The sequence below is a fragment of the Lactuca serriola genome, chromosome 2 (assembly GCF_051521515.1).
Source record: "Lactuca serriola cultivar US96UC23 chromosome 2, Lser_US96UC23_V15, whole genome shotgun sequence".
Classification (NCBI taxonomy): domain Eukaryota; kingdom Viridiplantae; phylum Streptophyta; class Magnoliopsida; order Asterales; family Asteraceae; genus Lactuca; species Lactuca serriola.
Window position 1 is genome coordinate 115923994 of NC_136409.1, and position 27232 is coordinate 115951225.

The window sequence follows — 27232 nt, forward strand, 5'->3', positions numbered from 1 at the left end:
AACTCCCTACTGAATGATCGAGACACAAAGGACCGACTCACCCCTAATCACATAACACAAGAGTAGGAATAGAGTTCACTAAGAACGTACCTATTAGGAGCATAAACTTGAGAATACCATAAAGTATAATCAACAGAATAATAAATAGAAACATATCGGTCACGACGACTGGTGCTGCCCTGGCCTCCTCTGCTATGAGCTGGAAAGTGCAACCTCAAGCCCTCGGTGGCTCCGCCCTACACTGGCTTCCATCCATTATTATTCTAGTAGTCCTTTAATACTGAAAATCCATTTGGACCTAAGAACAATAAAGAATAGCCCATTTATAATAACTAAAACAATATGAAGTTGTTGGAGCCTACTTGCGAAATATGGGCCAATGCTAATTCATTATTGTCATCTACGTACGAATTGCGTAAATGGGCCCATTATATGCTTGTTATCAACTTTGAACCATAGGGTTTGCACTGGTTCTGGTTCATGACTCGCAACATCACAAAGACGCTAACGGAAAGGGAAATATCAATTAGAGATGATTCTTCTTCTTCTTCATTTTCATTTTTTTCTTTGTGTTCCTCATTTGGGGTTGTCACTGGTAAGGAGGATCGGTATTGTTATTATGCCGATGACATGGAGCTGTGAGGGTGATGTGGGTCCGGTTAGTGGACTGGTGGAGGTGAGCGAGAACACGGAGGCAGGCTGGAGCTTTGGTTGTGATCGGAGAAAGCCTTGGTGGTTCCCCTTTGGATTTCTTCACCGGTGGATGACTGGAGATCTGAGGTGTTGTGGCCTCCGAAGGCGGTGGCAGTTGTGGGTCGAGGGAAGCTAACATCTAACATTGTTGCGATTCTGATCTAACGACTGATCGAGAAAACAAACAGTTGTAAATGGTTTGGTTTTAGGTCTCCATCGGACGCTGCTGGAGATGTGTTCGCAGAGTTCGTAACGGCTAGCGATCATCGAGTGGGGTTACATATGTTGGTGAGCTCCGAAGGAATCCGTCACCGGTTAAAGGCCTGGCAGCTAGAGGTGGCAACGGACAATGGCACTAGCTGGGACCGATGTTGGGGTTGCTATTGGTTGGAGTCAACACATAGTCTGGTGCTTTGTTGACTGGGAACTGGAGAGAATGGTCGAGAGAGACCGGAACTGGAGTTACCGCTGTAGGATGTCACCATCAATGTTTTAAAACCCCGGGTTGACCGGCCGGTTCAACCAGTTGGACCGTGACCCGGGGTAGAAGGTGGGTCAATTGAGACCGGTTTTTGTAAAAATACGAACCGGATCGAACCGGCCGGGTTTCCCCTAAACCGTGGTTCGACCGCTCATGTTGAACCGGTTAAACCGGATATAACCGTTTTAATACGGTTTAGATAGTTGAATACAAGTAGTGAACGCCAAAACAATGAGCCGTTTGCGGTTTCTTCAATGTTTAAACTTTGTGGACATTAAATTATTGGTTTTATATGTTTATGCATTATGCATGAAAGTAAAAATATATAAAAATAGAAAAAGACCATAAACCGGGTTGACCCGGCGGTTCAACCGGTTGAACCGGTTGACCCGTGAACTGTTCATCACACCGGGTCAACTAAAAACCCGGGTTTTAAAACATTGGTCACCATGGTGAAGGAATCACCGCCAACGTCCGGCTGGAGGTGGTAGTTATGAGGTGCTTCGTCGGAGGAGGGTTGACCATTGGGAGATGTTTTTTGGTGATCATTGTAGGCACGGTGGGGCCCACTGTTATTTTTTGACTTTTGACATCTTATACTCTTTGAATCATGTGGATTGTGGACCCATAAAGGTGTTTGTCTGTATACTGTACACTATTTTTTATGTCATAAACAAAGGAGCAACATACACCTTTCTTATATTTTTCCTTTTTGTTTTCTGCTAAGAGATAAAAACATCAGTCTCCTTTCTTGTAATATTTTTTTTTGTATACGTCTTTATTTGATAGATCACTATTCTTCTATAGCTCCTCTTCTACCTCCTTTTTATTACAACTTATGGGCATGATGAACTGAACTGTAACTGAAAATGTAGGGTAAATATAATTTTTAAGATAATGAATTTTTTCTCCTGTTGGTGGTTCGAATCGAGCCGAGCTCGAGCTCCAACCTTATATAACTTAAATGAGCCTGAGCCGAGCTTGGCCAGGCTCGGGTTCGGCTCGGCTCGTTTGCACTCCTATATACAAATGAAATCATTAATTAAAAAGAATTTCTGATAATATAAACTGAAAAGAAAAAAGAAATGGAAAAAAATTCATAAGACATTTCTTTTCTTTTCACAGATGAACAAAACCACCAAAAAATGTGAACAAAAACTTGTTTGAGAGATTATTTGCGAACTTAAGCATGTTTGAGTGAACAAAAAGCACGACAGATCTAGGGATCTGAACAAAAGTATAAAGGTGTTTTCCGATGGAATGTGAACAAAAATGTGAGCAAATCTCACAAAAACTTGTTTTCCTTCTTTAATCTTCTAAAGAAAACACCAAAAATATGAACAAAGGTTGGGTAAGAACTCAATTTTTTTAAAATGTACAAACATCCCAATTGTGCTTACAAACATTTGATGCAGGTACTGAGGTTTTCATACAAAATCTTAACTAAAAGCTATTTTCTAGCAATTTGAACTTGATAAAAGGATAAATTTGTAAAAATTTCTTTTCTTCCCCCTTTGCAGGTTTGCTGAAAAATCCACCAAAATGTAAACAAAAGTAGTTCTGAAAGAATTTTCGTTTTCTTCTCTCAGCTTTTAAAGAAAATACTGAATAGACAACTTCAAAAGATTTGTGCACAAAAAAATATTAAACTAAATGTGATTTCTTGATAACATAAACTGAAAATAAGGTAAATAACCATAGAAATTTCTTTTCTTTTCAAACTGTTGACTAAAACACCAAAATATGAACAAAGGTAGGTAAAGAACTCATAGAAGCTTCTTTCTCTCCAACTTATAGAAAAAACCATCAAAATATAAACAAAAAATAAATATCATGAAGTCCTTTTGAACTTGAGAGATGCTTAGATGAACTAAAATGAACCATATTTAGATATCTGAGCAAAAACAAAACATATTTGAACATCTGAGTGAAAAAAAGTCCACAAATCGAAAGGTCCAAATGGAAAACGTAAGCAGATCAAAAGATTTGAACGATGGTGAAGTAGGTCTAAATAGATCTTAGCAATAACTAACACATCTGGACAGATCTTGGCAAGAGCCAAACAGATATGAACAAACGATGGGTTGAAATGAACAGATCTGAGCAAACCTAATATGGAATGCAACAGATCTGAATAGATCTAGGCAAGAATGAGCTTGAAACCAACTGAGGCCCTTGCCACTCATTCATGTCCGAGATGGCGCCAAATGATGCTCGATAGGCTCCAACCACCTACTATGAGAGTGTGCTTCTATGCCGGAGGGAATCTGCGAGGTCAAGTTAGATTGATTGGTAGCGATCATATGGTTCTCCTTAGCTGGAGAGAACCATCTTGGTGCTGGGGGTAGTGTATGGTGGCTGGAAGTGGAGGGTGGTGGCTGAGCCACCCAGCTGGAGTCTAGGGCGGTGACTGAGACAAGGGGAAGATCCCTCTACAGAGAGGAGATACTATTCAATTTATAGGGAACAATTAGGTCAAGGGTAATTAGGTCAGGCCTTGGGCCAACCCAATTCAGCCCAGCTAGAAAGGAGTTGGGCAAGGTCACCCGGAGGCGTCGGGTGAGGCTGGCAGGCTCGCACCAGGCAAGGCTAGTGGGCGCCCACCAGGAAAGGCCGACAAGGGAGTGCCACGCAAGGCTGGAAAGGGAGCGCCAGGCAAGGCTAGAAAATGAACGCCAGACAAGGCTGGCAACAGAGCGGCAGGCAAGGATGTCAGGAGCACACTAGGAAAGACTGGCACACCAGAGCTGTCTATGTCATACTAATGGACCTGATATCATCAATAACAATATCAACTAACATCATAGTAATTTGGGGTCTACTTACTGGCTCCGACTGATCGTACACATTGCATCCTCTTTTGATTATTTTGAAAACAATTTGAAAGTCATTTTAAAAACCTTTTCCTTACTTTGAGACTGAATTCACACGAATGTTCCTCCAATTCACTCAAACCAAGGCTCTGATACTAACTTGTAACATCTATAAAAATCACAAGAAATTTAATCTTTTTAAGACAACACCAAATCATAGAATGTTTTAAAAATCATTGTTTTCAAAATAATGTTCCATATAAGAGTATTCCATAGATTAAAAGTACATAAAACAGAGGATGTGTATAGTTATGCCTTCGCCTTGCCACGATCATCAGAAGTACCTGAAACAACAACTAAAAATAGTAAGCCAAAGCTCAGTGAGTTCCCCCAAAGTACCAACACATAAGCAGACAACATATACAACAGTATGTCTGGTCCACTCAACCATTAGGTTGGAATACCGCAGGCCAATCAACCTCCAGGTCCAGTCATCATAAGGATGGAATAACCTATGTTGGAATGCCAATATATAATATTTCCACTCAGTCATCAGATTGGAATACCCTCAAGCCCTTAGTATGAGTCTGGCATGCAAACCGGCCCTCGGCTTGCATCTGGTATGCTTCGAGGCCCTCAGTATGGTTGTGGCATGCAACACGGACCTCAGCTTATATCTGGAATGCTTTTGGGTTTGTTTTCTACAACACAAAGCAATAAAACCTCAACCCACCACAATATGTCGACATATTACACATGACAAACATAAGCAACATACATACAATCATACAAACAGAATCACAAGTAGTCCTACAGATCTACCAGACCAAGAATATCGCCAACTCGCATATAATCATGCAGATCTATTCTATACTCAACATATCAATGTATAGTAGGATATCAATCCAATGGGCCGGCCTTGGTGCCTTCAACCTGTAGGTACAGTGAGGAAAAACTCACCTCACATTCTTAACAATAGTTGATGAGGTCCCGAATCCGAATTTCAGCTTTAACCAACACCTATTCATCCAAATGACCAATTCTCAAATACCATTCAAAATACCCAAAATACCCCTTGGTCAAAGGAAAAGTAAAACTGGTCAAAATCCATAAGTCAACTAAGTCAACCCAGCTAAGTCAACCCAGCTGAGTCAACTCAGCCGAGTCGACACAGAATACGTACACAGAGCGTACTCCAAATGTACATGGGGTATACTCAATATGTGACCACCAACGGGTAGGCTGACCACATACGTGTTGCGTACTCTGATTACATAGGGCGTACGCCCAGTCTTCCCAAACTCTCAATAAGAGCTTATTTCCTTAAGCTCGTATGTCCCATTTTTAGATCCAAGGCTAAATCACCCTCGAGAGTAATAAAGTTTCCAACTTTATGACATTGCATGTCCATTAAGTGCTTAACTCAAGTTCTTAATACATTAAGACCTTTTAGAGAATGCATGGAGCAAAACCAAACATTAAGACCACACTTTTATGATTCAAGACCCTTCCTAAGGTCTAAAAGGATGGATTAATGGGTCAAGAACATGCCATGCTCAATAATCACCATTTTGGGACCAAAAAGTGAGTTAAAAGAGCCAAAGCCTAGATCTACAAGATGGAGTGGTAAAGTTGCAAGCTTTATACCTTCTACAGGTTGCAAACAAGGTAGAAATAACAAATCCAAGGTGCTCTCCACTCCAAGATCTTCTCACCACCTTCTTCCTTTTTCAAGATTACTTCAAAACTCTCTTAAAGGCTCCAAAAAATTGCTCTCTTACTCTTAGGGTTGCTTTGGGGGGGGGGGGGTTCGATGTCACAGAAGGAGGCTGGATAAGAAGAGAATATGAGACCTTAATGATGCGTATATATGAACCAAAACCCTACAAATTATGGTTGCATGATTTCCATGTATGCCCTGCACATGAGGTGTACATCTAGCTTACTACGACACGCCCTTGTACACTTAGCGTACACACGTTCGCATAAAGTACTCCTGAAAGTCTCAATTTTTCAAAATGACAGTATGGCCTTTTTGCACTCTTTCTTAAACTTAGGGACCAAAATGCAATACAATTCCATTACAGGGTCAAAATTTCATTATTGGGATGTTACAATTCTCCACCACTTGAACTAGAATTCATCCACGAAGTCGGCTGCGACAAATAACTTAGGATAATGCTCCCGCATCTCAACCTCCAGCTCCCAGGTCCACTTGGAGCCTCTCCGATACTGCCACTTCGCTTTTACCAAAGGTATCTCCTTGTTGTGCAGGACAATTATCTTTCTTTCTAGAATAGCCACCGATCTCTCAATATAGTTCAAGCGGTAAGCCACCCGACTTACCCTAGTAAAAAGGTCCAATATACTAGGGACCCAACTTCCCCTATTCTTGAATCGTATCACACCTTCCAAGGTGATACCTTCAGTAATACCATATCGCCGACATGAAACACCAACTCAGATCGGTGCTGGTCGACATAGCTCTTCTTCCGACTTTGTGTTGTCTGCAGTATCTGTTTGATCTACTGAAGAAGCTCCATGGTTAGAAGGACTACTTCGATCCTTCTCATTACCCTATGACCAACCTCTACCCAACATACCAGGATGCTACATCTCCGACCAGACAAGAGCTAAAAGGTAGGGCACCAATGTTGGAGTGATAATGGTTGATGTAGGAGAACTCTGCAAGAGGTAGGTATGAATCCTAACTACTACCGAAATCAATGACGCAGGCCCACAACGTATCGTCAAGGGTCTGCATGTTCCGTTTGCTCTAATCGTCGGTCTACGAGTGATAAGTGGTGCGAAAATGTAATCTTGTGCCAAGTTCCTTGTGGAACTTCTACAATAATCGAGAAGTGAACCAAACATATCGGTCTGAAACAATGGATACCTGAACCCGATGATGAGCCACAATCTCCCCGACATACGCATCGGCTAACGTTTCGGCCAAAGAGATCACCTGGGTGGCTAAAAAGTGAGCAACTTGGTCAATCGTTCCACGATGAACCAAATAGCATCAAAACCTTTGGCCGTCTTCGACAACTTGGTGATAAAGTCCATGGTGATTTGTTCCCACTTCCACATTGGAACCTCCAAAGGTTGCAGCTTCCCATTTGGCCTATGATGTTCGAACATAAGCATCCTGCAAGTCAAGTACCTCTCGATCTCAGATCTCGATACATCTTAATGGCTCCATCTTCATATATAGCCACCTGTAACTCAATCATAGATCTCAATACATCTTAGTGGCTCCCGAGTGTATAGAAAAATGAGACTTATAAGACTCCTCCAACATTATCTATTTGATACCACCGAAAACTAGAACCCAAACACGACTACATCAGGTCAACAACTCCCGACTATCGGTGACAAACCCGTCGATCTCGCCCCTAATCCTTTGCTGTTTCCAGTTCACCTTCTGAACACCCTTTTTCTGAGCCTACCTGATGAAACCCAAAAGCAGAGAATCAATGGATATCCTCATACAGGTTTCTCCAACCAAAGACTCAACCGACTTGCGACTTAATGCATCTGCTAACACATTCGCTTTTCCTGAATGGTAAAGGATCTCCCAGTCATAATCCTTTACCACGTCTAACCACTTGCGCTGCCTCAAGTTCAGGTTTGGCTGATTTATAAGATATCTCAAACTCTTGTGATCCGTGTAAATAGTACAACGAACCCCATAAAGATAATGTCTCCAAATCTTGAGGGCAAACACCACTGCACCCAACTCAAGGTCATCTATGGGATATTGTATCTAATGCGGCTTTAGCTGCTGCAAAGCATAAGCGATCACTCATCCTCTCTACATAAGGACTGCCTCCAAACCGGTGATAGATGCATCACAGAATACAACAAAATCCTCGAATCCCTCCAGAAGGGTCAATACCAGGGCCTCACTTAACCTCTGTCAAAGAGTCTTAAATGCTGACTGTTGCTCCCTTCCTCGTCAGACGAGTGAGGGGTACCGTAATCTTGGAGAAATCCTAAATAAATCTCTGATAGTATCCCGCGAAACCCTAGAAACTCATGATCTCTGAGGGGTATTTCGCAACCCCCCATTACATTACCGCCTCTACCTTGTCCAAATGGACCAAAAACCCATCTTGGTTAACAAGATGCCCCAAGAACTGGACCTCTCGTAACGAAAACTCACACTTTCAGAACTTGGCATAAAGCTGTTCTTGACTTAATACTCCCAGAAGCTCTCGAAGGTGCTCCTCATCCTGGAGACTAATAATAGTCTCGATCCTTACTAATCCTGATGTCTACATCAAGATCTATCAAGTAAGGATCAGCTAGCCAGGACAGTTACGATGCAGGATCATTTCGGCATAATAGCCTTTCTAAAATCCAACAACCAAGCCAGTGTGACCATTCTAGACACCTCTCCCATAAGTAGATCAATGAGTATAACGAATTGAAGTTACTGATAAATCTTATTTATTGGTTCATAATAACAACTACGACCATAAATATAAGTTACACTAAAAATACTAGAGTGTAGTTTAACTTACAAAGGTTCTTCCTGACAAATGTTAGGAAATTTCACTAGAAGAGCTCCGACCTGATAGCTACTAGTTGTCAGGCTCTTAGGGATCTCAGTGCTTCACAAGAAACTCAAACATCAAGGTAATTTTGGACCAAAATCTAGAGGAAATCGAGAGACAAAGTTGATGGGTGTGGAGGAATGAATGAGCCATTGGAGGCTTTTTATAGGAAAATTTTGGGGTGCACGTCATGCATTTTAAGGTGACGTATCCCTAGTTGTTTTGTGCCATGTGTCCACCTCTCCATGGTCTATGTTTCACCTTCTATAAGCGCGCTCCGTGAACCATGCGCTGTGCCAAATGCGGATTTTATAAATTCCATAACTTCTTCATACAAGCTCCGTTTTTTATAATCTTTATATCCCTGGAAAGCTCTCGACCAGATCTCAACTTTCTTTTAGACTCCATCGCCTAATTCGGACTTTATTTTTTGTCCTTATTTTTTATGGGTGATTTGATTCATTTTTCTTATTTTTCTTTAATATGAAAGTTGTATTATATAGTCTGCAGCACACACGACTATATATTATCCTGTTCAAGGATTTTAATTTTAATCATTATTACTTCGTAGGTGTAGCCTAAATTTACGGGTGTTACAATTATCTCACCCTTAGGATGATTATGTCCTGGAATCATCATCAAAACAAGACTTGTATAATGACTACGTATATTACCTTTCCATTATAGGTAATAACCGTAACTATTATGTCTTTTCTATTAAGTTTCCAAATCTTAGACTTCTTGACTGTTAACGGTGCTCTATCCTGTACCTGCTCTTCTTAGTAAATTTGGTCTTTATTGGAGGCTCTTCTTCCTTCTAGAATTGACTTATGCTAAGATAAGGTCTTTACTTTGACTATCGTAATAGACTGAATAGTCATGCTCTAATGACCATTCGCCGTATGATGCAATGGCTAGATTCTAGTCTCTATGAGTCATACTCTAACACGAAAGATACCCTCCTTTATGTTCTAACATGATATAATCACATTTTAACATGTATCACTTCTAGCCACTGGATGCTTAATCCTTTCGGCGACAATGATAATTCTATTTATCGCTTCAATTATCTATTCCTTCAATCTAAATTTGGACGATACGTCGAACATAATTTGTAGATTAGTCGGACTTTATTCTATATGACCAGTACGGTCAGAAATAACTTTCATCTTCTTAGTCGTTACCAAAACGATGGTAATGACGAATATAAACGAACAATTCAACTACTAGTACCTTAGTAACCTTGTGACTCCTCTTGATCCAAATACGAGTCATGTGCTTCTGGTAGTACGGGCCCATACTACCTTCCACACCTACTCATACTCGTTCCAAAAGTTGTCTCACAATTTTCCTAGGTTACTATTTCCTATAGATCACAAAAGCAATTATAACATATAGATGTGTCCAAATAATCATATACAACAAATTTCCTAGACTCCATTACATTTCTTCCATGTGTATCTTCAACTACTTACAGGCACACTATACAATAATTTATTCATAACCAAACCATTATGTTGAAATCATAATTTCTTAATGCCACAAAGCGATGTAAGTTGTAACACCGAAATTTTTAAAACAAATTTTTCGTTTAAAATCGTTTATCTCTTTAACACTTTTCATAAAAATCTCCCTTTTTGTTTAAATTACAATACAAGGCTCTTTTGTTCAATCAATTAATAGACCAGGATCCTCAAAACCAACGCTTCTTCTGGTGTGTATAATCGAGCCGGTGTCGTCCCATGATCCTGAGAAAAGCTGAAACATATAACACAAAACACTGTAAACACGAAGCTTAGTGAGTTCCCCAAAATACCACTCTAACACATATTAGCCACTCAAGGCTATAACTCTGTTGACCCTCTGTTCAGTGTGTCTCAGTGGGACCCTCCAGTCCCAACTCTCTGTGGACCCTCTGGCCCTAACTCTATGGACCCAAAGGTCCTAACTCTGATAACTCTGAATCATGCATATCACATATCACAATAAATCTCATAAAAGTAAATAGCATGCAAATACACTGGCACATAACTCTAAACCTAACTCCGTGGACCCTCTGGTCCTAGCTCTGTGGACCTTCCGGTCCTAACTCTGATATACACACAACATAAATCACATAGAAATAATGCAGTGCCACACATCGCATAGATAGCATACAATAACTCTGTCACATAACTCTGTTACCACTCTAGGTAAAGTATAGTGAGAAGACTCACCTCAAATGAAGTCGGATGAACTCTCGTGCTCAACGTCCCGACCTGGCCTCCTCCTATTATTCAAATAACATCCCCGATCAGTACTCTGTCATTGTCTCAGCTCTAAAGATTGAGTAGAAGACCATTCTACCCTTCCCTGAACTCTCTTAAGTCAGTCGTGACCAAAATCCTAAAGTCAACGAAAGTTAACGAACAAACTTTGACCCGACTTGTCGAGTGCACATGGGCGACTCGGCGAGTCCACACGTGTCCACGAAATCCTCCTTCTAGCCTCGCTTGACACGTCGAGCCAACCCCTTGCTCGACGAGTTACACCTGGTATGAATCGCGGGGCAACCACGACTCGACTCGTCGAGTCCTCTTATGAACTCGGCGAGTTGCTACCATGACAACACTCCTCTGTCCTTCTGAGGTCAGATCCGCTCCTCTAATCCATAGATCTGACTTCCCTATAACCAATAACCACGAAAAGGTCAAATCTTGGAACACTTGCAAAGCTCTCTATGCTTATTTTGGTGAAATCCTTAATATGATGACAACCCTAGCTCATAACTCCAAGGAAAAGGCATAAAGCAGAATAGAAGGAACTCTTTGGACCTCCTAAGGTCTAGATCTAGGAATCATTTCACCATGGGACCTCTCATACTCTAGATTCAAGCTAAATAAAGCATGAAGAAACCCTAGATTTATGAAATCAAACGAAGATGGACATGAATCCTTACCTCTCATAGCAGCTCTGAACAAAATGATGGAAGATTTGAGTCCCACAGGACAGCCCAACTCGGAATCCTTCCTTCCCTTTGCTAAGACACTCCAAAGGATGATGAATTAGCCCTCCTCTCGCACCACAAGCTTCCTCTCTGCTCTCTATGGTTTCTCAGGGTGTAGTAGCCGCAAATGAAGGCCATAAGGACCTTTAAATAGGTCTCAAACCCAATAAATTAGGGTTTCTCTGCTAAGCACCTACTCGGCGAGTCCCTCCTGTGACTCGTCGAGTCCACTCATTAAATCCGCGTGAGAAACCCGACTCGACTCGGAGAGTTGGATCCTCAACTCGTCGAGTCTCTCCTTTAATCAAAAGATTAAACTACACAATAATAACCCTGAAAATCCGGATGTTACAATTCTCCCCCACTTGAATTATATTTCGCCCTCAAAATCATTCCTTAACCACACATAAATTTAATCATTAACCCGAAAGGCACTACCGAAATGATCTTCATACCACACTGATATCTTTCTCTATGGACATCCGAAACCAAATAGAACCTCCAAAACTAGAGTTTAAACCAACTCTTTCAGCGCTAAAAATACCCCTTCCCAATAACCAGAAACTCTTTCGCCGCTAAAAATCCGCCGCCAAACCGCCTACTTGAGCGATCACCTTGATTTTGGCTCCTCGAATATCAACCAAGTTTCCTCAATGGATCTCTGATTCTCATAAGACCACGTCCAACAACCGGCTATCTCTCCTCCAAGCCGATCATGCTAAATCATGTGAATCACGCCCCACGAATAAAAGGGTTCACACTCCACCAGAGCACATCTACTAGACTGCTATCAGAAACCCTCCGAACAAAGAATCCCCAACACTCTGTCCTCACACACAAAAGCATAACCATGCCCAATCAGAAGTGTCCTCAAACATCCCATTCATAAGCCTCAGCTCCAAATTCCATATCTCTTTTAACACCACACAAGGTCTGACCGTCGTCTATCCGCATAACTCTTCTGACGGCTCTGGACCGTCAGCAACCTCTGTCTGAGCTGCTGAATCTGCTCGGTCGTCTGAAGCACAATCTCTATACTACCCATCACACGTTTCCCTACCTCTCCCTGGCAAATGGGAGTCCGACACCTCCTCCCATACAACAGCTCAAAGGGTGGCATACCATGCTAGAATGATGGTTGTTGTTATATGAAAACTCAGCTAAGAGTAATTACGTGTCCCAACTTCCTCCGAAATCCAATACACATGCCCGAAGCATGTCCTTGTGCATCTGAATCATCCGCTCACTCTGCCCGTCAGTCTATGGGTGGTAGGAGGTATTAAAATGCAACCTTGTGCCCAACTCCTCATGGAATTTCTTCCTGAATCTGGAAGTGAAACGTACATCTCGATCTGAAACAATCGAGATCGGTACTCCGTGTCGCGATACCACCTCCCTCACGTATAACTCTGCCAGGCTCTCCGCAGAAGAGCTCCTACTGACTTCCTCTTCGCATCAACTATCTCGTCCCATGTGACACACAAGTCACAAAATTCTCAAATGAAAACTACAATCCAACCAAAAATTGACTGAGCCCTGACTGAGACGGAGACCCCAGTCTCGCCCCTGGTTCAACCACCAGGCTCTAAAAACTTTATACTAGGGCTAATCAAGCCTAAAACTCTTCTGCGTCATACACTGATCGTAGAACACTCCATCATCACACTCTCTTTCCGTCTAGTGAGTACTATGGCTCCCCACAACATCATGACAGCCTCTAACTAGTGAGTACTACGGCTCCCCGTAGCACCACAACACCAACTGACTAGTGAGTACTACGGCTCCCCGTAGTACCACGACTCCCTCTCTCTGACTTGTGAGTACTACGGCTCCCCGTAGCATCACAACACCCTCTGACTAGTGAATACTACGGTTCCCCGTAGTTTCACACCATACTCTCATTCTCATCACAACTCCACACTACGTCCACTAACTCATGCTCCGTAGACTATCATAGATAGCTACACACACTTGTCCCACATATGCATCACAGACACTGGCGGCAAACGTTATAACAAAATACCTACCTCTGCGAAGATCCACTTTCTTAAATAATCCCTCTTGATGTCAATACCCAAAGGGCTCCCACTAGAGCCGTAGATACATGATACACCACTAGTTGTCTCAAACTCAAGATTCTAAATAACTCTGAAATCGGGACATTATACCCGGGTACCACGGAACACCATTACAGAACATCATGATGTCCTGCCTCAACCACTGATCTCCTACTCTCAGCACCATACAAATGCAACAATACATTTCCTCTGAACCCCATAAATAATTGTTCATTTTACCCAATGCGCAACTTCAGTGTATCCAAACACTCAATTGGAATACAATGAAAGCGCTAACGCTTTAGAACACACTGATGATCCTCCGAAACCCTTGCCCCTACTGCTCAAAATCCAAGCAAGAATACACATACCGGTCCGGGAGTTGGCTGCTCGATAATCTTCTATCCACCCCAAAAAGGGGCATATACAATCCATAATTCGACCCGGAAGTTATCAACTGCCCGTACCATCATTATGAGTCTTCCACTTGAAACGACCCTGACCACCACCAGATTCCTGACCATTGGCCACCTGCCATGGAGACACCCATCCTTTCTCAGACACATACCACATGCATTATCTCCCTCTGCACCTTTCCTTGATCACCAAAGACCCTGGTCTCATGAATTCGAGCCGCAGGTTTCTATATCCAACCCCTAACCGCTCTTGCACAAATCTCTGGTTTCCTCAATAAAATACCTGATTCTCCCCTACTTAGGGTTTGAACCATTACCAATTGACGCATCAACACTCTACCCCACAGACGGTTTCCTGCAGAAACATCGCACCTACTTATGGAAGGTGTCACACAACGCCCAATGATCTCCCCACGTAGAGATCAAGAAACCTCAAATACCCTAAATCTCCAAAGAAATCCTCAGGAACTTCTCATCACGACTGCCTCTAGCCATTCGAAGTCTCATACCATCCCAATACTGAACATCCCAACTGTCCAGTACTATCGGTGACTCTTAGACTGAAACAATAAATCATTATACTCCTCATCCTCGACTTCTCAACCCCCGTTCCAACACATGAATCATCACGAGAATAGGGACTCCACTACCATACTCAATACCCATCATAGACAGAAGAGCCACCACTCTGATATACTCGACATGATTACCCGTTGATACCACTACCACACGCCCTACTATACACAATTAGGGTGTAATATGGTCCTTGACCATCTCAGTCCCCACTGACTACCTGCTCATGGTAGATCATTTCCTCGCGGCAGACAAGCTGCTTGGTACTCTAGTGGAAAAATCGTCATCAATGTTAACCCGTAGGGTTTACTCCTAAACCCAAAACTGAGATCCCATGCCTCTCCTACTTCCCACAGGAAACATAAATAGCACCCATCAGGTCACAGAAGGTGACATCTCCTCCATCGGCTGATTGCTCACTCAGACCGTAATCCCCCATAAATGTCTTCACTACTAATCCCTGAGTCTTATGACTACATCTGACATCTTACCAAATTACTCTGAAATGCTCTCGACCTCCCTCTCAAGGAATGCCTTTTCGGACTCAATCATGGCCCTCAGGCCTAAAACCCCATCGCGTCCAAATTCCACCAATCAATCCTGACCGGACAACCGGAGAATCACAAGCATCATTTGCTAAGAACCATGGTAGTCAGCCCATGACGTCTCTTCTCAATGTGCTACAATATATGGTACTCGAACCATAACATCACTCCTCAATCTGCTCCGATGCATGGTACTCGAACCATAACATTACTCCTCAATCTGCTCCGATGCATGGTACTCGAACCATAACATCACTCCTCACTCTGCTCCGATGCATGGTACGCGAACCATAACATCACTCCTAAATCTGCTCCGATGTATGGTACTCGAACCATAACATCACTCCTCAATCTGCTCTGATGCATGGTACACGAACCATAGCATCACTCCTCAATCTGCTCCGATGTATGGTACTCAAACCATAACATCACTCCTCAATATGCTCCTTAGAACCTTCAGAATACTCCCTGTATCGAGTATGGGTCCTCTGTTTTCGGTAGTACGGGCGCATACTACCTGCCACATCTACCCATACTTTCCACATGGACCATCCCAGAGCTCCTAAGTAGTTGCTCAACCTTCTCATTCCCCAATTTCGTCACGCGTGCTCGCTCCTCAGCGAAATTCTCTACTCTGCCAGCGTACTCATCTGGCTAAGGTTACTCCTAGCCCTTCCTTGGTCTTCCTACTTCTCCGCCATCAGCCGCTTAAGTGCTCCTAATGATGCCAGCCATCTACCTCCTGCATATCTTCATATTATCTTGGTAGCTGACTCCCATCATCGAGAGTTCCACAAAGCACGAAGCAAGCAACATTCGGGCATCGAAGAATACATAGAACTCACTCTGGGAGGTAACTCCGCTTGCTCTGCTCATTCTCGAAAGTACCACCAAACTCTGCAACTCTACCCCTCGCGGGTTCTAACTATTCTTTCGATAAGCACCACAATACTCATCCATGCATCTCTCCTAGATTACCCCTCTACTCAAATCCCCTAAAAGGATTCCAACTGAATACTCTCACTCATCACATTCTCAAAAGCACATCACATATAACAACAACTCCTAGGCTAAGGCATCACAAGTCAGGCCACTCTAGTCCTAAGATATGAAGTACCTAGCATGTCTCTAGCATGCATAATATCCCATAAAATGTATCATAAATATCTCATAATACAAAAGTAAGGGTATTTAGGGAAATCACCGTTCAGGCTCTGGCTGATTGTACACACTGCTCTTTCTTGCTTTCTCTTTGAACTCTTATTCACTTTTAGAAAATCATTTCATTGAAAACTCTTCTTACTTCCTCATTTTAAATCCAGATTACCCGTAGGTGCATCCAAATCCCTCAAACCAAGGCTCTGATACCAACTTGTAACACCGAAATATCTAAAACAAACTTTTCGTTTAAAATCGTTTATCTCTTTAACACTTTTCATAAAAATATCCCTTTTTGTTTAAATTACAATACAAGACTCTTTTGTTCAATCAATTAATAGACCAAGATCCTCAAAACCAACGCTTCTTCTGGTGTGTACAATCGAGCCGGTGCCGTCCTGTGATCCTGAGAAAACCTGAAACATATAACACAAAACACTGTAAGCACGAAGCTTAGTGAGTTCCCCAAAATACCACTCTAACACATATTAGCCACTCAAAGCTATAACTCTGTTGACCCTCTGGTTAGTGTGTCTCAGTGGGACCCTCCGGTCCCAACTCTTTGTGGACCCCCTGGCCCTAACTCTATGGACCCCAAGGTCCTAACTCTGATAACTCTGAATCATGCATATCACATATCACAATAAATCTCATAAAAGTAAATAACATGCAAATACACTAGCACATAACTCTAAACCTAACTCTGTGGACCCTCTGGTCCTAGCTTTGTAGACCTTCCAGTCCTAACTCTGATATACACACAACATAAATCACATAGAAATAATGCAGTGCCACACATCGCATAGATAGCATACAATAACTCTGTCACATAACTCTGTTACCACTCTAGGTAAAGAATAGTGAGAAGACTCAGCTCAAACGAAGCCGGATGAACTCTCGTGGTTAACGTTCCGACCTGGCCTCCTCCTATTAGTCAAATAACATCCTCGATCAATACTCTCTCATTGTCTCAGCTCTAAAGATTGGGTAGAAGACCATTCTACCCCTCCCTGAACTCTCTTAAGTTAGTCTTGACCAAAACCCTAAAGTCAATGAAAGTCAACGGTTAAACTTTGACCCGACTCGTCGAGTGCACATGGGCGACTCGGCGAGTCCACACGTGTCCACGGAATCCTCCTTTTAGCCTCACTTGACACGTCGAGCCAACCCTTGCTCGACGAGTTACACTTGGTATTCGTCAAGTCCTCTCATGAACTCGGCGAGTTGCTCCCATGACAACACTCCTCTGGCCTTCTGAGGTCAGATCCGCTCCTCTAATCCATAGATCTGACTTCCCTATGACCAATAACCACGAAAAGGTCGAATCTTGGTACACATGCAAGGCTCTCTATGCTTATTTTGGTGAAATCCTTCATAACATGACAACCATAGCTCATAACTCCAAGGAAAAGGCATAAAGCAGAATAGAAGGGACTCTATGGACCACTTAAGGTCCAGATCTAGGAATCATTTCACCATGGGACCTCTTATACTCTAGATTCAAGCTAAATAAAGCATGAAGAAACCCTAGATTCATGAAATCAAACAATGATGGACATGAATCCTTACCTCTCACAACGGCTCTAAACGAAATGATGGAAGATTTGAGTCCCACAGGACAGCCCAACTCGAAATCCTTCCTTCCCTTTCCTAAGACACTCCAAAGGATGATAAATTAGCCCTCCTCTTGCACCACAAGCTTCCTCTCCGCTCTCTATGGTTTCTCAGGGAGTAGTGGCCGCAAATGAAGGCCATAAGGACCTTTCAATAGGTCCCAAACCAGAGAAATTAGGGTTTCTCTGTTTAGCACCTACTCAGCGAGTCCCTCCTCTGACTCGCCGAGTCCACTCATTAAATCCGCATGACAAACCCGACTCTACTCGGTGAGTTGGATCCTCCACTCGTCGAGTCTCTCCTTTAATCAAAAGATGAAACTACACAATAATAACCCTGAAAATCTGGATGTTACATAAGTTGACTAGAAATTTTATAACTTTAGAAAATGATTACAACATTTATTCATACATTATGCCCCTATATTGGGCTTCACGTCCTATTACTATCTATATAGGACGACTACTCATATATTGATCTTCGAACAAGCAGTTTCCTACTCTTTGTTTCCTGCAACGACATCCATTTCATCAAGGATCATTTGGTAGCTTCTACCCTTGGGCTTTGTTGGTAGTATCCTTGGGGTTTGCTTCCCAACTTTTGCGTACTCTGCCTTCATGTGCCCTTATTCTCTGTAAATGAAGAACATTTTTTCTTTTACTGGGTAGTTTGTAGAAATATTCCCGACTTCTTGAATTTGTAGCAGAAGACACAGTCGTCAGAATGCCTCTTATTGCATTGGTCACACAACTTCCCTTGCTGGTTTCTCCCTGAGTCGTTGCTTGGCTTCGAATACTTTTTTTCTTGTTGTTTTTGTTGTTGTTTCCTCCTTCAACTCTTCTCTTCTCATCGACTTCAGCTTTTTCGAATGTCCTTTTCATCATCATCCCTTCGATATAATTTGCAACCAATACGACTACCTTAAATATACGTGCCTGCTTAACCGACAAAGTGTACTCCCAAGGTAGCCCTTTGGCATACTTGTTAATCTTGGTGAGTTCGTCCGAAACCAGTTGTAGGTCAACGTCTATTTTATCAGTGAAGGCTTTGCTGTACTCATCCACTGACATGCTTCCCTTTGTGAAAGCCAAGAATTCATTCTCCAATTCCAACATTTTCTCAGCTGAACAAAACTTCCTCTTGAAATGAGTCAACAATTCATCCCATGTCAGCTGCAATGGCTTGTTGAGGCTCACAATCCTCCCTAAAATGTCCACCAACAAAGTGTTGTGCCCTTGAACTGCCTCACATCATAGGTGATTTGTTGCTTACTCGTGCATCCACACGTTATGATGGCAACTCCATATATGATATCTAATCCATAAGTTCCACAACTCGTCAGTCTACATCTAGTTTTTGTGTCTATCTTGGCAATGAGCTCGTCTTTTGGTCCACCAAGTACCAATATGTCATTTCTTGATCTAGCGTTGAAGTCGAGTACCAACAGGTAGCTAATGTACTTGCTGAAATAACATGTCTTAGAAATCTCCTTCTCAAGTTATATTGTCCTCGTTCTCGTGCCACAGTTGTCTTCTGTGAGAATGTCAGTTCAATGTATTTATCCTCGAACATAGTATAGCACCGAAGAACCAAATATGTGGAAGTAGATTTACATTTTATTAGTGAGTGTGTTGCGATTGGGCATGTGCATGATTTACATGTACCCTCTGCCCATTAGTATGCATATATTTTTACAAAAGGCTTACTTACACAGTTTAAACATTCAAGATCTTCCTGCTCCAACTATGGGGGTGTGTAAGATAGTTTTATATAGTTTTATATTCTTCTATAGCACAGGGGATCCTATGTAACATTCTACACTATATATGCTAATATAATACAAGAAAAACTATTTAATGGGTTTTCTACATATTCTATCAAACATATTGATTGATGAAGAAAATCATAGACAAAAAATCGGGAGCACACCCAGTTTCGAACTGAAGACGTGCAGAAGTAAATCTAATTCTTCGATTTTTTTTGTTTTCTTGATGGGTTCAATATTTCATTTTCTTACCATTTCTTCATAAAATAAGAGATATGAAATGGTGACTTCCAAGCATAAGGAGTAATGTAAATATTTAATTTCAAAGTTCTTATACATTCAAAAAATATGGTTGTCATGTGTTTACTCAATGGATTTTTTCGCTTGATATAAGAGAGTTTGTAACATGTTGGATATATTAAGTTGTAATAGAGTTTTTCACATTATTTTGGGTTTGTATCGGTATTTATTGAATAAAGTACAATACAATATTTTTGAAAGCGTCAAGAAATAGAAAAAAAAAATGCAAAATGGGTTCTTATAGTTTGCATTTTGCTTGGTTTTTGGTTCAAACCTCAAAACTTTTGGATACATAGTCCTTTTGAGCATGTTTCCTTGTAAAATTGGTCCATAGAAAAATCAAGATGTCTATCTTACCTTTTTATTTTCTTTTTCACATTATTTTTAATTTATTTCCCAATTTTATTAATAAAAAAAATAAAAATGAATCTCTCCACCCACCCCAACCCTTTATCCCATGATGCTTACAATCTGTCTTCAATCTCCCACCTCTAATCGTTGATACCTCTCCATCACCACCTACACCACCTATGATGATACACACACTCACCACGATGACACCTCCTCTAACTATTATTTAGTTACAAAGTGAATCCTTTCTCCCTTTACTTCTGTTCTAACAAAAACCTCCATTTTAACCAAAGAACTTCTAGTTCGTCATGTAGTCACATCAGCTATGATGATTGATGAAGCAACATGTAGTGGCTTGAATTGGGGGTTACAAAATCGCTACTATAGATGTAGAAACCCACATATCGTCAATGATAGATTTTGAAGGATTGATCGGATTCAGAAGAAGATTCTTAAATTTTTGAGAAATTTTTAAATCCGTAAGCTTGTGTTAAATAGATAGGAAGAAAAGTAGAAATTAAAGGTAGGAGGATATTTAATTTCTCTAAATTATATTTGCTCTCTTATTTACTTCTTTTGTAGTATAGGGGCCTTATCGTATATTATGTACTTAAATATTGAAATCATAATTCACAACCCTAATTAATGGGTGTTCCACAAATGCGATCTATCGAGCCTAACATTGAATTGTCGCTTCTGATCAACAACAAACACAAACCGCATCATCAGTGTTCCTCCTGTCGACTTTCTACTGCCATCGCTGCCCTCTTTTTCGCAGACAACAATATCTTGAAAGTTTTTTTGTTTTATGGACCTGTCGACTTACACACAGGTTTCTCACAACTTTTGCAGGAGCACCCATATTTCTATGAGAACCCCCTGTATCACAACTCTCACGTGATCTACGCTACTAGGCATTACAATCCCTCTGCCAAAGGTTAACATTCTGCCTACATTTTTTTTTTTTTTTGGTTTCTCAATTTTCTTCATCCCACAATGTCCACCAGCCCCTGATTCGGTTCTAGCAAAACACCCACAAATGCTACTACAAGTCAACTTGTTTTTTCTCTTCCAAATGTGTATTCATAATTTAGTTTCATGTTGTCCGTAGATGTTTCTAAATACAAATTATGGCGTCAGATATTTCTTGATACGTGCAAAGGAGCAAAATTGGCTGGTCATATCACTAGAAAATTTAAACCAAAAAATGATGATGATGAAGATTAGGAAGCCATTGATTCTCTCATCAAATCATGGTTCTACTCCACCTGTGACTCTAGTTTATTGCAAATAATCTCAAGTGATAACTGTACATCAAAGGACCAATGGGATACACTAGATGAGCTCTTCCTCAATAACAAAATGCTAAGAATGTTACAGCTTCAAGAGCAATTTCGAAGCACAAAGAAAGGACCTTCCTCGATTACATAATTTTGTGACTCCCTTAAAAGCCTGGATGATGCACTTGAAGACTGTGACTCCAAAATTGATGAAGCCAAACTAGTCATGTCTTAGGTTCACACGGATTCCCATGGCAAGGTCAAGCTTTTTATGGCACTCAAAATGCATCAGTTTCTCTCCAAGCTTCACCGCAACAAGGCCTTCTTTTCCCCAACCCACAACTACCTACTGCCCTTGAAAAAATGCAGCAGCCACACAACAACATTTTCCTGCTATCTTCGGTTCGGTTCAACAACCTTTTCATGCTCTCGGTGCCTCCCAGCAGCTTTATCACATCCACTATACTTCACACCAACAGCCCCAAGGCATCAGAAATGCTTCAAAGTAGATTCCACATCAATTCGCTCCTGTTCAATATTAATTTCCAGCCTCTCCTTCTCCTTACTATGAAGCCCCATAACAAGCGAATGGTCTTTATGGTGGTCCTACTCCATATGGTCAACAACAACAATTAATGGATCTCTCATAAGTTTTTTAGTATATGTCTATTCAACCACTGCCCGACAACTACTTTTATGTGCAAGCTCTCACATGACGTTCAATCAAGGTATAATGTAGTCTTTAACACCTTGTAAATCTAAATCCGTAATGGTTCATAATGGTGCTTTACTTTTGGTTTCATTTGTTGGGCATATATCTCTTCCTTTTTCTAATAAACATCTTTTTTTTTTTTTTCAAATGTTCTTGTTTAAGATAAAATTGTTAAAAACTTGATATATGTCCGTAAGTTTACAACTGATAACTCTGGCACTGTTGAGTTTGAGCCTTTTGGTTTCTGTGTGAAGGATCTTGACACAGGTACCCTTATTCGGTGTTGTGATAGTGCCCATAATGATCTTTATCTAGTTCTTCCTTCACCTGCTTCATCGACTTCTGTTTCAGGTTTGCTGCTACCATTTTTGACTCCCGGTGTAATCGGATAGGAAACATAGTGTTGGATTAGGTGTCTCAGCCCATAACTATAATTGGTATGTACTTGAATCGATAGTAGCACAGTTCTTTTGAGTTGCCCTCAAACGTAACAATTGGACAGAAAAATTATGAAAAGAGAGAAATTAATTTATTATAAGATTAATAAATTAATATAAATGATTTATTAATTTATTATGAAAATAATATATTAATTAGAAATCATAATAATTAATTAATAGTTAAGCAGGGGAATCGTAGTGTTATCCCTTTAACCCTAGCTTTGGAGGCTATGCCACCTTAATAGTTATTTCGCAAATTAGGGTTTATAGCTATTAAACCCTAAATGCCAAAAAAAAATCATTTTAGGGTTTTGGCTTAACGGTTATTTTGTAAGCCCTAGCCTCGATAAACCCTAATCGAAATTATGGTTAGGGTTTTGGTAAATAAGAAAAATATCTGATACCCTAATTTTCGAAACCTAGAGGGTTAAGGATTAGGATTAAACTAACCGTTTACCCGCGCTAAGTAACGGGTACAAATATGTTTTTTAAAAATTAATTTCTAGAGACAAATTAGTTATTTTATGCAAATAATTTATTACATCTAAAGTATTATCTATAAGAATCATGCTAGCAGAAAAAAAATCAATATAAATTAACAATGAAAAGTTATGATTGTTTATAAATGTATATGAACTCATAATTAATTATACATTATTAATTGTACAACACTTATTTATATACCACATTTGATTTATAGATATCAGTGTCGTTGAATTGTTTGTCAGACTTCACTAACAATTTTGTATCGACACATGATGGATACTTTGGAATTGTTTGCCCCTGATCTTTATTAATTGTCATCGCGATACCTAATCAAATTCGAAATTGTTTTCTCTTCAGCTTGAATGAGAACATGTCATCTTCAGACAAATATAGATGAATCATTGGAAAAAAATACCATATTTCCATCATGTTGACCAACGACTATTTCGATATCAATAACATTGTGAGAAAATTTCTACATATCAATCGGGTGTCGTTACACAATCCATTTGATGGGTCTAGATTATGTAACATTATTATCGGGCATCAAATTTTCTATCGTAGGTAATGAGGGGATAAACCACTAACACTGGGTGTGTTCAAGAATTCCACATGATAGATTAGTTAGTAGTTTCATTCCAAAGATTAGTTAATTTTTCCCGAATGATGGATACTTTGCTTTTGACCTCTTTAGGCCACCTTTTTCTTATACCGGTCTTTTTTTTTTTCTGACTCATTTTTTTCGAACCGGTTTCCTTCTATACCAATATGGTTAAGCGATCTTTTTCGTTCTCTCCATAGTAATACTCAATAGGTCATCTCTATGATCAACACATTTCTCTATATTTCTCTCAAATTCGTCCGATCAAAGAACCGGTTCAGTCCAGTACGGCCGGTCCGGACCAAATACTCAACCCTAGTTTTGAGTGTACTATCACATTTCATTATATCTAATATTGTTAATGTAGAATGTTATGTATAAAAAATACACATAAAAATTTGGTTTTGTTATATATACTTGTAGAATGAAACTTGGAATTGTTTTATTTAGATCAAGATATTACTTTCGTCGCATAATAAAAATTATATTTTTATTATATCTAAGCTTTCAAATGCATGTATTTTATAATCGTTTCAGTTCTCTACAAATGCAAATATCAATTTTTAATTTATAAGTAAAACAATATAGAATTTACAAATGTTGCAGTTACATAAACTCTCCTAAAGCAATCATACATTTTACAAAATCAAATGCCACAACGAATTTTATTTAGTCGAAACCAAGAGCTTCGAAATAACATATGTCAAACCATCTAAAAGGATACAATAATGCATAACAAATAAAAATAAAAGTAAATTATTGTAAATATTGGTTTTACTTATTTTCTTAGCGATGCTCCACAAACACATAGATAGACAAAAAAAATTCGGATAACAACATACATACAGTATACAAATCACATCATACATCCACAAAAAAAACACGTAAACATACATCATACATACACAATAACAATAGTCATTTGCAAAAATCTAAGACGTGTCTTCACCATGAACTTCAAAAACATCAACATCAAAAGGGTCAGTTGTAAAATTAATAAACACCCCTGGTAAAGCCATAAGCAAGTAATTAAGTAATTGGATACAACATAATAACTATCGTTTTTTAAACATCTTTACGCACCTCATGAATTGGAAAATACGTAGTAAAAATTATATACTAATTTTAAAGTTGGCATATAAAATATATACTTCACATTTCATTGATAGTCTTTTAAATGAAAAAGTAAAATATCATACAATACTCATACTTTAAAAAACAATTTCACCAAACACCTTTCCCAAACGTCTGTAAACCAAAAACCCTTGCAAATTACTTTTTTCGCAAACTTCTGCAAAATCCCACTGAAAAGCAGAACATATAACATATATTTATTCAAGTAGTCAAAACCTAAAAATAAATTCAAGTACTTATCACAATTCCATGTTTGTTGTCAAGAAAAGGTTGACACTCAAATTCAACCTGTTCAGCCAAACATTCAGCATCTACTTCCATTTCTAGTATCTTTTCATCATATGCTCTAATAAAGGTGTTGAATATACCAAACACTTGTAACACCTTATAATCAGATAGAGATAAACACATGTAGAACACCTATTGTGAAAATCCTAATACTCATCTTCTTTTGTGTGACTTGAACTAATTGAGATTATATCAGATTTTCTTATCAAATTGTGAATCCAAAGGTAACCTAACAATCCATGAATGAATTTTCACAATGCCTTAATAGCAAATTAAAAGCCGTAAGTAATATTTTTTAACATGAGTACACAACCAACACAATAAAACCATAATTTTATTAGTTTTTTAGAATAAAATCTTCTTTGAGATATTTTAACAAACATTTTGAAGGCATTCGTTCAAAATGAAAAAAAGAAGAAAACCCAAGCATAAAATGAAACTAAAAAAAACTATAGCTTCAGCAAATTTAGGGATTTGATCAGATACTCGAACTTCAAGCAGAGCCCTACTAAGATATTATTAAATTCACCAATCGAATTTAAAAGAAGTCAAGGTTTTATATCCATACTTGAATCAATGTTTCGATCCATAAGCAAAATTTTGATCCATATATTGGTTGCACCAACTGGAATAGAGACACAATCATCACCGGTGCTGATGTTGGAGTAAAAAATGGTTAATTAGAAAGAAAGACATGAATGCATCTCACTGCAATGGGAGTTAAAAATAAAGGTTGATAGACCGAACCTTGTATGGACATCAACAGAAAATTTGGAATCAAAGTTAATCTTCGTATCGATTTTGGTAGAAAATATAGAATAAAAATATGAAACTCAAAAATTGAACAACAAAATTATACAATCGATGAATAAATGAAATCATGAAAGAACAGGCTTGTACTGATATCACTTATTAGTTAGAATGGTTAGTTAAAACCCTAAAAACAAAATCTTTCAAAGCAGAGAGGAAGAAACAGAGCGGAGTGCTGCTTGATGATGTTTGAGATTAGGGTTTCTAAAGCAGAGAAGTGAAAGGCGCACAAGACAAATTTTCGGCGAGATCAGCGGATATCCGATTTTTAGTAAGGACTAATTAGTGGTCTATTTATGTCTAGTTGAGCTGTATACCAAGCTCAATATTTATTTTTTAGAATTGATTTCCATAATCATCTCCTCAATTCATGGTGTTCGTTGTATTTGGTAAAGATTAATAGTTTTGATTCTCTCCAAATAAATATTAGTGGTATTTGCATTAAATTATGGTACTTGTTGTCGTAAAGATTGTACCTTTTAAAATTTTCAAGAAATGCTCAAGATGCTTAATAATATAGTAAAGATTAAATGTATAATGCTGTTAATAAGGTACTAGAACATTATTTTTTATAAATCGCAATTTTAGTTACTTTAGGAAAAATGTGAATTCTATGCTAACACATGAAATTACACATTACACTTTATAAGTCGTTAGTGGAGCATGTGTGGTTAACCAACAAGCTAATAAGGAGTAATGAAGAGTCGTAATGACTATCTCATAATTATCATTGTTGATGGAGCGTGTGTGGTTTACCAACACATCAGCAGAAATGATAAAAAGACAATGAGGCTACCAACCGTATTTGCATGGTTATTCACATCTTATTTGTGATCATCGGTATCCTAGTCACAAATAGAAGAGCATAATCTGAGATTAAAACATGTCATTGAGTAATTTCAATGTATCTCAAAAGAATTAGGAATTTAACTACATTTCATTTTGTCTTATGGTGGAATTGGTGAATCATCATTCACCTACCTTTATAAAATTTGCACTTGGATCTCGACATCCTATTTCTAAGTTGTGAATCTTCATAGTTGGATCCTAACATTAATATTATATCTTTGGGTTATTATATTAAGGTATCTTGAAATCTAACTAAAATTATCTTTCTTTACAGATGTCTACTCTTGAAAACACTTCTGCTTCATCATCCTCCAACTATAA

General features: G+C 39.4%; 1 long non-coding RNA gene across 1 annotated transcript; it reads right to left on the bottom strand.

The window, feature by feature from the left end:
• Window positions 1-24737: 24737 nt before the first annotated feature.
• LOC145090417 (uncharacterized) lies at window positions 24738-26311 on the bottom strand. Its single transcript, XR_013701555.1, has 3 exons — window positions 26000-26311; window positions 25821-25906; window positions 24738-25134 (listed from the first exon to the last, which is right to left on the bottom strand). It is a non-coding gene; the product is annotated as an uncharacterized LOC145090417 (long non-coding RNA).
• Window positions 26312-27232: the final 921 nt, after the last annotated feature.